Source organism: Protopterus annectens, chromosome 13.part0, assembly GCF_019279795.1.
Source record: "Protopterus annectens isolate FY-2018-M chromosome 13.part0, PAN1.0, whole genome shotgun sequence".
Taxonomy (NCBI): domain Eukaryota; kingdom Metazoa; phylum Chordata; order Ceratodontiformes; family Protopteridae; genus Protopterus; species Protopterus annectens.
The window spans coordinates 98,801,778-98,817,296 of record NC_056747.1 but is presented as its reverse complement, the minus strand read 5'-3'; positions in this window follow the sequence as shown (position 1 = coordinate 98,817,296).

Sequence of the window (15,519 nt, the reverse complement as noted above, 5' to 3'; positions counted from 1 at the left end):
CACTCCAACTGTCTAATCAATTAAAAAAAAACTTTACTACTTTCTCCGTTAATGGCTTGGGGGATATGGCATGTAGAAATTGCCTCATATTTACAAACAACCAGTTTATTCTCAAACTGATATGGTATGTGAGAGATGTAGTTATACAATGTCACTGGAGACCAAACTCTCACATAAAAGTATTCCTAATGTCAATAAGGTTGCCAGTAGTATACACACTGCACCTATCACACACAATTCAGAGCAGACATATTCGACCCACATAATGCTGAGGCACTTAAATGTAACCTTCTTAAACCACAAAGACCTCCTATATGAAGTACACATAACAAATACCCTCAGCAGTCCCAAATGCACTTTCAAAACCACACCCACATCAACACATGGAGCCTCTTCCTCTAAGCCCATAAGGCAAGCCACCACACAATCCAACATTCTAGTCATTGCAGACTCCATCATGAGACACAGTGATGTCTCTCATACCATGCTGAGTAAGGAGAAAGTCACAGTTAGTTGCTTATCAGGGGCTAGGACCCACCACATTACGCAGGCACTCAGGTCACTGGACCACAGTTACCAATATGACTTTGTCATAGTCCATGTGGGAGTAAATGATCTGAGACATACCTCCCTAGACTATATGAAGAGAGACATCATGGATCTCTTGTAATATGTGTCTCAAGCTGGTATGAGCCTAGCATTGAGCAGCATTTTACCTTCTCCAAGGATGATGCCACAATACAACAATGATTGACTTTAATAACTGGCTTAGTTTCGGGTGTCATTCTAAGGGTGTGCAATATTAGTCAGCATGGAAGGAGATGGTCAACAGACCACCCTGCTTTGCCAGGGATGGTATGGATCTCTCCCCTCTAGGCTTTCTAATATTAACTAAAACATTGTCTTCCCCATAGTGCCTTTTTTGTCAGAAATGAAAGTGCTTCTGACATAGTAAATCAAAACCAAGAACATCTAAAGGTACTGCTGCTCAATACTAGGCATCTAAACAAAAAATTCCACTACCTAGAAGCTCTCTTTACCCTAGAGAATGCTGATGCCTGCGCAGTCACTGAGACATGGTTTAAAGCCACAGAGAGCACATCAACAGTGCTAGGTTATAATGCCATAAACACAGGCAGGAACTAAAGGTGAAAGTGTCTCTGTTTACATCAAAGATAAATATACTTCAAGGCTGGTCAAACAGGACAATGCACTTGAGTTGTTCCATGTTCAAATCACCATAGGCAAAATCCAATACCACTTCCTTGCAAGCTATAGGTCGCCCTGTATGACTGAGGAAATCCATAACATGTATTTAAACTTATTAGAAACACTGACCATGCAACTCAATACCATATTCATTGGTGACTTTAATTACCCCACTATTAAATGGGGTATCTATCCTATGCAATACCAAATGTACATGCACAGAGATTCCTGGAGTTTGTAAACACAAACTCCCTGGACCAGATAGTCAATACAGTAAGCAGGGGTACAACCATACTGCATCTGGCCCTCACTAATATGGGAGAGTGCTGCACACCCCCTACTGTAATGCCTTTCCTGGTAAGGTCAGACCACAAAATGGTCTCCTTTGAAGTAAAAATAAAGCCTGGAATATTCAGGAACTATTCTAAGGCTAACCTATTGCTCTTAAGTGAGAACTTGGCAAAATTGCAAGCCCCCATAAACCCTGAGAACACTGCTGCTGATGCAGAACTGTTCATAGAAACCCCTTGCAAGCATGTTAATAGCTGCATTGAGGCAGCTGTACCCACCAGGAAGAAGTACAGAACTAACTCAAAAAACAAGCCACCCTTGTGGAATTACAGAATCATCTAGATGTATAGCAGGAGGAAGAAAATCATGGCAAAAATTAGGAGGTGCCACACCCAGCAGGATTAAAGCACTCTCATCAAACTAAACAAACAATTCAGAGGACAAATAAAGTCTACCAAAGCCAAATATCAAGTAAGTTTGGTCTCCCAGGCCAAGGACAACCACAGTGCATTCTTAACCATGTCCACAACCACAAAGGCAATGCAAATTGTAAATGGAGACACCTATACTGAGCCAGAAAAAATAGCAAACTCCCGGCTGATAAATTCAGCTCCAACTTTACCCCTCTCTCCCCCTCCATCTTCCCTCATGAAATGTCATCAAATACACTGTTAGAAAAATATGTATTAATGTGTGTATTAGCAATATGCTTAGTGCATTTAGAGCTTGAAAAGGGTTAACACATTTATTCTATTTCATACTGCATAAATCTGTACAAACTGCAGTTGCTTTCTGACTTTGTATTGTTAGTTAAAATCTTGCTTGTGCCTTGGAAATTTACTGAGAAGCAGGTGATTTCTGCTTGCGTTAGGAAAATAATGACTAGAACAATACTACTTGTATGAAACTTAGACAAGAAGTTCCGCTGTGCTATGAGAAAATACACAGCTGTAGAAGTTACAGATAATTAGTACAAAGCCTGCTTGAAAATATGAACTGAAATCAGCATTTACTTGTATCTGAATTAGAAAAGTACCTTGAAATGTAACACTGTACAATAGACGCTTGTAAACGGATTAATGGTCACCAAGGCCAGGTTGTTTTTCTCAAAAGTTTCTCACAAATCTAGTCATTTCAGCAGAAAATCTGAGTAACATCTGCTGTAGGACAATACTGAAAGTTGTGTTTGATTACGTCAGCTTAGAAGGCCATGTCTTGTAAAATAGTATAAGAATGAACATACTTCCTGTTAGTAGTTAGACAAATCCTTGTATTTGCATGTTTTTGTCTCCTTGCGGCAAGTAAATTAAAAGTGCCTTAACTGAACCTTACATGTATTGGTCTTTGAAGTTTTTTCCTTTGACAGATTGGTCCTTCAGACCGGAAACCCTCACTTCGCCTCGGATCAGACAGGCCAGGTGGCTTGAAACCGTATGGGGAAGAAACCACATCAGTTCTTCTCATTTGAAAAGCCCTCCGACTGAATTGTCGTACAAAAGAGGCCAGCCACTTTCTGATCTGCGACTGAAGGATGGGTTTACTCGAACCAGGTGATCAATCACGAAGGCTCAGGTAAGGTGAATCTACCTTCTTTTTCTGTTTTAGATCACGGACTAGATTTGTATTTGTTCTGTTGAGACTTTGTTTATAAGTCAGGGACAGAAAGATTACTGTCTTGTCATAGATCAGGGAAACAGAGCAGGTAGGCAGCCATTCTGAAGAGACTATAAAAACATCCGTGGTACCACGTTAAACATAAGGAGTTACATAACGATTAAAAGGGTAGGACAAAATGGGTAATAATTGTACAAAAAGGTCCCGAAATCCGCCGTTAACCGAGGACGCGAAATACATGCAGTCACAGCGTGCTGATAATATTAAATACTACTCAAAATGGGTTCATAAGTATGAATTTGATGGTAAACTAGAGAAATCTTCACTTGTCAAACTTGTCAAACAGCTTAAAATCGATTCTAGAGGTCGGGTAAAAAAGCAACGTCAATTAGGAATTCCTCAGGCACACAGGTGGATTGAGGAAGTAAACCGAAGGGAACAAAAGAGTAATAATTCAAAAGCAATGTTTTTAGATAAGGAGGACAATACCTTAGTAATAGCGTCAGCCCCTCCTCCTCCCTTACCAGAATATGAGGCAAGTGAAGAAGTTAGTCCACCCCTGCGATATCCTGCTGTCACTGTAAGTAGAGACACTACAAAAGCGAAACCATTTATTAGAGATCCCGTCGAGACCAGGTCTCGAACACGGGCAGGAAACTCAAGAGGGGACATCGAGTTATATCAAATGGGTAGAAATTCACGATTTATGAGAGAAGAAGAAATATGCCCACTTATAGAAGTGCCTAATCCTCAGACAGGGCAAGAAGGTCAGGACCCAACTATTCTAGTGTATAGACCCTGGACTCCGGAAGACATCCGAAAAGCCACTGAGGGAATTCCCCATCCAAAAGTTAATTTTAGAAAGTTCTTAGAAGATTTGCAAGGAATGAGGCTGAGTTATAATTTAAATGGAGAAGAGGTAGAAAAAGTAGTCAGACAAATTGTGGGACCAGATTGGCACATGATTAGTGGCAACTGGAATCCCCATGATATTGCGCTCAGGCCCCTCCCACATAGCAGCGCAGAATTAGACAACAGAATGAAAGGTCTTACAGACCGAATCTCTGAGAAATGGAAGCCTAGGGCAGACTGTACTTGCATTAATCAATGCATCCAACAGGAAGGTGAAGCTATTGACCGATATTATGCCAGACTATTAGAATGTTTTAATAACCATTGTGGAATGCAGGTTCCTGAAGATCAGACACACGATTCCCCATATGAGCAGCAGTTAAAGAATACATTTTTGAAAGTCAGTATCGCACCCATAAGCAGTTTTATTACAAAACACATGGTAGATCATCGTACAAGCAGGTTACAGTCAGTGCTTGAATATGCTAGGCATGCCGAAAGGCATTTTAATAGCAAAAAAAAAAGAAAGCCCAAGTATTTTCGGTAGAAGATGGAGCAGAAGTATATGTAGTACAGTCCGGGAAAAAGGGCAAGAGAAATGCCCAGGGAAACAAACAATCTGATCAAGGATCAGAGGACTTTGAAGGGCGAAAGAAAAGGGGTGAAGGGGTGAATGTTTTAAATGCGGTAAGAAGGGACACTTGGCAAGGGATTGCAAGAAAAACAAGAAAGCAACCACGGAGGATAAGGAGGGTGAGGACTGACTATATGATAGTCAGGAATCACTAGAAGGGGATAGCAGAGAAAGGACAAATGAGTATGTGATAGAGGGAGTAGAGAATGACAGAAGAAATAGAGGAAGTGCAAGAAGTCACAGATAGTGAAGAAAATGAAATATTACATTTGGCTTTATTGAGCTTAGAGCTCTATTTAGCAGACATGAAACCAGAAGTTACACTCCTGGTAGATGTGAGGGAAGTCAGATTCTTGTGTGACTCAGGGGCATCACGGACCCTGGTATATCCCTCCAAACTACCAGAGAATTCAGAGTCACCTAATTACATATTAGTGAAAGCAGCTAATGGACAGCTGTATCGGGAGCCCATCTCCCATAATATTGTGATAATTGATCCTGTTTCAGGATTGACCCAGAAAAGTAAAATTGTTGTATCTGCAAAATGCCCAGTAAACCTCTTGTGCAGAGACCTTATGCAGCTATTTGGTATAGCAGTAGTTCCGACTATGCAGGGTATGGAAGCACAGCAACAAATTGATACCTTTGCAGTGCAATCGGAGGGTGAAATGTGTTATTAGTACAGCCAGGACTTGGTTACGACTGGTCCAGGGGCAGTGACCGAAGAGTTGATGAACGTAGCCATCAGCAAATTCCCCTCCCTTGACACTGATAAACAGCATTTGTTGCACTGTACTCTGTATTAATGTAACACACCAGGACCTGATAAGGAATATGAGCAAGAATTGTTTAGAAATCGTGCAAACAGATTGATATTACGTAACCTGTACTGGGACACACAAGGGAACAGTGTAGCCAGCTGTTCATTGCCCCAGGAGTTCTTTGCACTCTATAAATCTAATTGATTACCACATGTTAGCTTAACTAAGGAAAAGAATGTAAAATGGGTAGACTTAGGAGAAAAAGTCACGAGATGGGAAAAACAGACAGAGTTAGAACTGTCAGAACAGGGAATACAAATGCAGAAGCTGAATTGGATAACTCAGACCCACCCAGCTGTACACTTGCAGTCTAGCAAGGACAGCTGATTAGCACTCCTATTGAAGGAGGAAGAGAATGCCTTACAGAATATACCAGAAACTCTCTGGTCAACAGGAAAATCAGATGTAGGACTTATTCGCACAGCAGGACCAGTTACTATTACGCCAAAGTCAGCATTTAGACCACAAAAGAGACAGTATCCCTTAAGAAAAGATGCAGAGGTAGGAATCAAACCTATTATAGCAACTTTACTTAAGGAAGGGGTGCTGGTGGAATATCCTGATTCACCATGTAACACACCCTTATTTCCTGTTAAGAAAGCGAATGGAGAGTGGCGTATGGTCCAGGATTTACAAGCTGTAAATGACGCACTAATACCAAGGGCACCTACGGTCCCAGACCCACACACCCTGTTGAATGATTTAAAACCTCAACAGAAATATATTTCTGTGGTAGATATCAGCAGTGCGTTCTTTTCAATACCGATACACCCTGACAGTCAGCATTGGTTTGCATTCACATTTTAGGGGAAAAGGTATGCATATACGCGACTACCACAGGGGTATTGTGAAAGTCCAACAATATTCTCACAAGAAATGGCAAGCAACTTGGCGGGATTTACCCCACCAAGGGGTAGTCAGATTTTGCTTTATGTTGATGATATCCTGCTGGCGTCCCCCACCCAGCAAGATTGTAAAGAAGATACCATAGCACTATTACAATTTTTAGCCACTGAAGGACAAAGTAAACAAAAATAAACTGCAGCTTTGGAAAAAACAAGTTAAATACCTAGGATATGTGATATCCAAGGAAGGTAGGACATTAGATGAGGACAGAAAAATAGCGATTTTGCAAGCACCAAAACCCACTACCAAGAAGGAAATGATGTCCTTCCTGGGTACAACTAATTTTTGTCAGAGTTGGATTCCAAACTATGCTTTGGAGTCTGCACCGTTGACTATCCTGATTTATAAAAAGCCTATGGCAGCACAGGATTTGTTACAATGGACACCAGAAGTAGAATATGCTTTCTGCAAACTGAAACAGTTAATAGCGTCCTCATTAGTTTTGGGATTACCAAACTATCATAAACGTTTTTTCCAAACTGTAGATTGTAAGCAAGGTTATATGACATCAGTGTTAACACAGCAGCATGGGGACAAGCAACGCCCTATTGCTTATTATTCATCACAACTGGACCCAGTGGCATGGTCTTTACCTCACTGTGTACAAGCAGTAGTTGCAGCTGCAATGGCAGTACAGGCTTCGGCCTCAGTAGCGTTGTTCCACCCTCTCACATTGAGTGTGCCTCATGCAGTCACGATTATTTTACTACAAGAGAAGGTAGCATATCTTTCCCCTGCTAGGCATCTTTCCTGTATGACTATACTGTTGAGCCAACCTCATATGACAGTTGAACGATGTATAACTTTGAACCCCTCTACCTTGCTCCCAACCCCTGCAGATGGCACACCACACAGCTGCCTGCAGGTGATTGAGCAAAGGACACTGCCTAGAAAAGATCTTATGGATGTTCCCTTGGATGATGCCGAGGTGACATACTATGTGGATGGCTCGTGCAAAAGGAGTCCTGCAGGACAGAACCTAGTAGGATATTCAGTAGTTTCTGACACAGACATTATAGAAGCAAAATCTTTACCACATAGTTTATCTGCACAGGCAGCAGAATTGATTGCCTTGACACGGGCATGTACCTTAGCAAAGGGTAAATGTGTGAACATTTTTACTGACAGCCAGTATGCTTTTTCTACTGTACATGTTTTTGCGCAACAGTGGAAAAATCGAGGAATGATAACATCTACTGGCAAACCAATCAATCATGCACAGTTTATTTTAGATCTTTTAGAATCTATTCAGTTACCTCAGAAAGTAGCTATCTGTAAATGCACAGCTCATACCAAACAACAGGATAGGATTTCAAAAGGTAATGCGAGAGCTGATACAGCTGCAAAGCAGGCAGCTTCAGAAGTATTTCTTTTGAATGAGGAACTACAACCCTCTGAGATTTTAGACTTAGAAATGTTAAAGACAATGCAGACACTTACTACACAAGCTGATAAAAATGGATAACATGAGGAGCAATTCTCGAAAAGGAGCTGTACATCTCTAAAGAAAGAAAACCGATATTGCCATCTAATTTGTTTAGATATGCAGCTTTGTTGAGCCGTGGGCAGCGCCATGTCTCAACAGGGAGGATGGTACAGCTGGTGAACCAAGTGTTCACGATGTATGGATTTACAAATACTCTAAAAATTTTTGTTCGTTATGCCACATCTGTAATAAACATCATGCACAAGGGCGTTAAAGCCCAAGCAAGGGAGTTTCCCTACACCACCGTATCCATTTCATACTATCTGTATGTATTTCATAGAGTTGAATAAATGTGAAAATAAGAAGTATTGTCTTGTCATTGTAGATATGTTTTCCAGATGGGTGGAAGCCTTTCTGACTAAAAATCCAGATGCTATGACTGTGGCCAAATTTCTTGTTAAAGAAATCATCCCTAGATTCGGCATTCCGGAAAGGATTTACAGTGACAATGGCACACACTTCGTGAACCAGACCATACAGCAGTTAAGTAGACATTTTGATATTTCCCTAAAAAATCATTGTGCGTATCACCCTCAATCAGCAGGGCTAGTAGAGAGGCATAATGGGATTTTAAAAAGTAAGCTAAGAAAATTAATAACAGAAATGCAGAGAAATTGGATGTACTGTCTGCCCCTGGCACTGTTGAGCATGAGAACTGTTCTGAATGCAAAAGGATTGACTCCTTTTGAAAAGCTCTTTGGAAGGGCTTACTATATACCTCAGTGGAAATCTCTCATGCCCACAGACCAGGAAGCTGACAGTACATTAGCTGAGTATATGCGAAAACTCTTAAATTCTAAACATTTGTTGCAGTTAAATTCTGTTTCAGATAAAGAACGAACCAGACCGTCAGAAGTGGCAGTGCCCCCTGGAGCATGGGTCTGGCTGAAAATAGTTAAGAAGAAGAATTGGGCATCTCCAAAGTGGGAATGTCCATATCAAGTGCTTTTGTCAACACCCACTGCAGTCAAAATAGCAGAGCGTGCCTCCTGGATCCACCTGACACACTGTAAATTAGTTAAAAACTTTAAACTGGACAAAAATCTTGTTACATGCCAAGAGCAAAAATGATAGAGTCCAGAAGAAACAGGAATGCAGAACAACCCTTTCCTCAGAAGTATTGCATAATCATCCTGTTAACTGTACTAGTGACAATAATCTTTTTGTTGTGGCCTTTTCTTTTCCCAGCCACACAGACTGAACTGAATAAACGTGAAGCGTTACTCATAAACTGGCATCCAAACTTTAACACTTACCAGGCAATTAAATATGTGTATGCTGAGACTTTCAATGTTTCGAATTGCTGATTTGCACAGCTTTGCCGACAGCATACGGGGGGTTATTAATGACTACAGTCCCCCTAGGGGTCAATGAGACCTGGGAGAACTTGATTTATGATACCTCAACCATTACAGCACAAGATAAAATAGCATTGCACTTGTCTGTTCCACAAAAGGGAACTGTATATTTTTATAAAAATTATACTGTTCAGGTGGGTTGGAGCAATTGCAATGTGACTGTTCCTTATAAATGTTACACTAAAGGTAACAATGTAGATCTTTATTGTAATACAAACTATGATTCATTTCATGGATTGATGCACAAAACACTTGATGAAGTAAAACATAATTCTGTTCTTTATAAACAGCTGTCTAAAATTGATAGGAAAATGTTTCATGCAGGGCGAGTGTATATTCATAGCAAGGTTACTACTAAAGTGGAGGACTGTTATTTTGTGTGTGGCAGAAAGGCATACAAATGGTTACCTGTGAATTGGTCCGGCAGTTGTTTTTTTGGGTTACCTGGTTCTGGCCATATGACACACTGCAGTTTTGCCTCATGGGAAAACTCGAAATGTCCGAGAAGTCGTCAAGAAACCTGTAAATCCAGTGGGACAAATCAATGTGGGTTGGAAAGACCATCACTCTCTAGGCAAAGGACTGACACACATGGACTTGAGTGATAGCGTTATATCATGGGCAGGCATATTACCAGCATATGGAGCAGTGAAATCGATCTGGGAGCTGAGAAAACTGTCAAAACTTCTCAAAGTGATGAGCAACGCAACTTTTTCTGCTCTCGAATTGGTGACTGATGAACTGAATGCTATGAGAACTGTGGTGCTCCAAAACCGCATGGCTCTCGACTTCACCCTAGCGGCGAGAGGTGGTACGTGCGCTTTAATCCAAGAAGAATGCTGTTCATATATTCCTGACCATAAACACGAGATAGACAATCATCTTGAGGTAATTCAGCAAGTGTCGGCCATGACCAAACCAGGCCCAAACCTACTGATGGTCTTTTTCCAGAAATGGTTTGGGGGGGTGGGGTACCATCCTAATGAACATCCTGATTGCCATTTGTGTAGGTATGCTCCTACTGGGAATATGTATTTGTTGTGGTATCCCCTGCATGAAAAGATTGATTAAAGACCTTATAGACATTTCAGTTTCTGAAACCTTATATCAAAGTACTGAGTTTGAAGAACTGTTAAAAGACTAAAAATGCTTTCATAAGTTTAAACTGAATGACTCTCTTGACTGCAAATCCTGAGTGGAAGAGGTTAGGAGAAGAAAACAAACTGTTTATGCTTATTTTGAAAGTAGAATAAAAGTATTAATAGGGGGGAAATGTTAGAAAAATATGTATTAATGTGTGTATTAGCAATATGCTTAGTGCATTTAGAGCTTGAAAAGGGTTAACACATTTATTCTATTTCATACTGCATAAATCTGTACAAACTGCAGTTGCTTTCTGAACTTGTATTGTTAGTTAAAATCTTGCTTGTGCCTTGGAAATTTACTGAGAAGCAGGTGATTTCTACTTGTGTTAGGAAAATAATGAATAGAACAATACTACTTGTATGAAACTTAGACAAGAAGTTCCGCTGTGCTATGAGAAAATACACAGCTGTAGAAGTTACAGATAATTAGTACAAAGCCTACTTGAAAATATGAACTGCAATCAGCATTTGCTTGTATCTGAATTAGAAAAGTACCTTGAAATGTAATACTGTACAATAGATGCTTGTAAACGGATTAATGGTCACCAAGGCCAGGTTGTTTTTCTCAAAAGTTTCTCACAGATCTAGTCATGTCAGCAGAAAATCTGAGTAACATCTGCTGTAGAACAATACTGAAAGTTGTGTTTGATTACATCAGCTTAGAAGGCCATGTCTTGTAAAATAGTATAAGAATGTACATACTTCCTGTTAGTAGTTAGACAAATCCTTGTATTTGCATGTTTTTGTCTCCTTGCAGCAAGTAAATTAAAAGTGACTTAACTGAACCTTGTGTGTATTGGTCTTTGAAGTTTTTTCCTTTGACATACACCTCCCCTGCTATCACTAGGGAACAGGTCCTTCATGCTATCTCTAAGACCAAGAACACTGCATCAATGGTCCCATAATGCCTTCTAAACAACATGAAGCATGATCTATCAGGGCCTCTAGAATTACTATTTAACTGTAGCTTCCAAACAGGTTTCATGCCTCATGAATGGAGAAAGGCAACAGTCATCCCTCTGCACAAAGGTGGGCCATCTAGAGACCCTGGAAACTACAGACCCATAAGTCTCACTAGTCTTTTATGTAAAGCCATGGAAAGAATTATCATGGAGATGATCAGTAGGGATGCAGTAAACCTCCAGCCACTGGATCCAACCCAGTTTGGTTTCATCAAGGGCAGATTATGCCTACTCAACCTGATGAACTTCTTTGAGAAGGTCACCAAAGCAATGGATGAGGGCAAAATCATTCACACTGCCTACCTTGACCTGGCCAAGGCATGTGACACAATATTTTTATTTTATTTATTTTTATTTATTTTACATTTGTTGACCGGGCTAGTCTAACTGGAATACAAATCCATTTTCAGTAGAGGCCCAGGGAGAAAAGCTCCAACACAAACACAATATGTATAATAAAAAGTTGTCACAATTTAGAGAAGTATAAAGTAGTTGAAAAGTTTTGAACAGTTACAGACGTATAGGCTTGATGCAGTTGTCATTACAAGAGTACATGGTTCATAATGAGGAGATATGAAAAGCAAAAATAAAATACAAAACAGTTGTTTACTTATAGAAACAGAAAAAAAATAGGATAAAAAAGATGTTTATTTATACAAATGTACCATGTGATACAGTGAAATACAAGGTTTATAGGAGATAGCAAGAGGATGTCATTAGTTAGAACATAATAATATTAGATGCAGAGAGCACATAGGAAATCAAAGAAAGAGGAAAAACAGTTAGTCAGAGTTAGTACAATGAGTACTGAGAAATAGTTTTAGTTTCTGTTTAAAAAGTGTTACAGAGGTCAGGGATAGGAGTTCAGAGGGAAGCATGTTCCAGTGTTTGCCTACAGAGTTAGAGAACAAAGAATCTCCAGCTGAGTTATTGGATCTGCTAGTGGTAATAAGTAGCTTATTAGAAGAGCGTAAGTTCTTAAGATTATTGTAGGGGGTAATGAGAGTAGTCAGTATAGGAGTATAGTTGGGGTAGTGTAGGCTTTTATGGATAATAGCAAGCTGGTGAAATAGTAACTGGTTTTGGAACGCTAGCCATCCTAATTGTTTTAGGTTGTTGCAATGATGTGTTCTAAAAGGAGAACCAGTGGCAAATCTAGCAATACTATGATAGGAGGTTGTTGACAAACTCAAGAGGTGGGGAACAAACCCTTATGTCACCCGGTGGATAGCCAACTGGCTTACAGACAGGACCCAGGAAGTTAGAATCAGGGAGTCCACTTCTACAAAGAGGCCAGTCACAAGTGGAGTCCCTCAAGGATCAGTCCTTGGACCGCTCCTTTTTGTCATTTACTTCTCAGAAGTCAAGGCCAATGCCAGTGATCTCTGGCTGACTAAATTTGCAGATGATTGCAAATTAGGAGCTGTCATTGAATCTCACACTGACACAAATGTTCTCCAGGAGGGGCTGATACAGACAAAGTGGTGTCAGAGCCATGGACTAAAACTAAATGCCAAGAAATGCATAATAGTGTCCTTGGGGAAGTCATCCATCCTTGGTAACTATCATATTGACAACACACCCCTTAAAGCTGATCCAGCAGTCAGGGACTTAAGGACACACATAGATAGTAATCTAGCCTTTGACCATCATGTGTCTACACTGGTGAGGAACTCATTCTATATTGCTCAACTTATAAACAAAGGTATGGCATCCAAGTCCAAGGAAATCATTGTTCCACTGTATTCAGCATTCATCAGACCTATCACGGAGTACAGTGCCCCCTTTGGTATGTACCTAACCAGGCATATCCAACAACTGGAACGTCCACAGTGGTCCCTCACTAAAAGAATACAGGGTATAAGTAAAATGTCTATGGAGACTGCCTCAAGGCCCTATCCCTGTATTTTGTCTCCTACGGCTTTTGAGGGGAGATCTATGCCTGGCATACAGGGCATTGTCAGACCCCACTCTAATGGACCTCCTGTGTATCCACAAAAGCAGCACCAGAATTACCTTTTCTAAACATGTAAACCTTGCCTGTGATATAAATAGTACTGGCTGGAGACATAGGTATGTACCCCAGAGACTATCGGTGTCTATGGAACAGGCTCCCCATCCATGTGAAGCAGAGTTCCTCCCTAACCCAATTCAAGTGTAACCTAGACAATTGGATAGGGGACAGGAAATTCATCTCTGGCTTGGCACCAATGTCTCTAATGGACACAGGTAACCCATAAATGGTTCATCTTCCAGGCCCTGGCTTTTAAATATTTCATCTCCGAGGCCCCTGCTTACACTTATCAAGGGTATCAGAACTTGTCAGAGATGAGGGATGCATGGCTAGGCTTAAAAAGGCCCTTGTGGTCATTAGCCTAGTAAAAGCCTATGAATCTATGACAGGTACATAAATTTCTTAACTGCTGCTGCTGGGGATCGCTGTCACACTTCACACAATGTCTCTCTCTCTCTCACACATGCACGCATGTGTGTGCACACACAGTCTGTTCTGCTTTCATGCACGCATTCACTCACACATGCAGACAACACACACACACATTTTCTATTTCATTATTTTTATTTTACACTCACCAATCAGCAAAAGTGATGCTTAGTGAGTGTAAAAATAACAGCTCGATCAGTCTCACTGCTCACACTCTGTCACACACACATACACATTCTCTTCTGCTTTCACACGCGCACACACACATTTTGCTTTCATGCATGCATTGACTCACACAGTCAGAAACAAACATGCATACATGCATTTTTTTCATTTTACTCCCTGCTTAAAAGTTTCTGTGCGGCCAGATACCAAATGATCCATGGCCCACTACCACTCTGCGGCCTGCTGAGGTAAACAATATTGAGCAGACAGCACTGTTATGTAGATACATGAAGGAAGAAATCATTGAGTTGATACTGCTAAGACGTCAAACGCAGGGGGAGGACTTTTGTGAGGCTGTGAATTGTTTAAAAGCCAAAGAAATAAGCACCCACATGGTGTCAGTGGTTAGTGATGGGGCATCTAATATGGGAGGAGCACAGAGGGGTTTGTGACGTTACTTCAGAAGTAGCTGGATTGAAAGCTGCTGACATTTCATGGCATTCTGCACCAAGAAGCACTGGGCACTCGAACATTTCCTCCAGAATACATGGAGGTGATGAACCTTGTCATTCAAATTGTGAAAAAAATAACAGCAAAACAATGAAACAGTTTACGGTTCTGTTCATTGTTACATGAAGGAACAGAACATACTCGGATCTCCTCCTGCATAACAAAGTCCGAAAGCTGTCCAGGGGAGAGGTGCTGAAATGGTTTGCTGCATGTCTGGAAGACGTGAAAACCTTCCTGGAAAGCAAGGGACTCACCTATCCTGAACTGGAACATCCAGATTGGCTAGAAAAGCTGCACTTCATTGGGGATATGATTGTGCACCTCTACACGTTAAACAAAAGTTTTCAGGGAAAAGGAAGTACGGCCATGCAGGTACTGCAGGTTGTTTTGGAATTTAAGCGCAAGATGACTGTGTTTGCCAGAGATTACCAAGAGGTACAGTCTCTCACTTCCCCTCCCTGAGAGACTTCAAAGAAGCACACAATCACATAAATTGTGAGTATTTACAGTGTGCAACCACTGTAATGCAAACTGCATTTGGGGAAAGATTCTGTAAGTTCAGAAAGGAACTTAACACATTATCCTTGCCTGTCACACCCCTGGACATTGACCCATCCCTGCTAAACATGTCTGCATTTACAGGAGTAAGTCAACCTAATCTTTAAATTGAACTGACCTACATAGCTGATAAAGACTTATGGGTGTGTAAGTTCCAAAGCCTGACAGACTGCCTCAAAGATGTTGCCCATCAGAAGGCCATTCTGACTCAGAAGCACAAATGGAGCAATATCGAGAACATCCCCATACCAGACAAACTTGTGTTTGAAACATGGAATGCCATTCCCATCACTTACATGAACATTTGGAGTTCAGTCCATCTTTGGATCTACATACTTTGTGAGCAGGTTCTCTCAAGCACTTCATGGATGACAGTCTGTAGTCCTGAGTGAAGATCAAAATCACGTCTTACAGCCCTGATATATAGAAACTCTGCAGTGATGTTCAAAAACAGAAATCACAATAAACAGGTTAGAATGCTATCATTTATAATAGGCTATTATTTTGCAAAAAGTATTTATTTTAGACCCTGAGCTGATGTAGTTGTGTTTTATGTTTAGGCTTG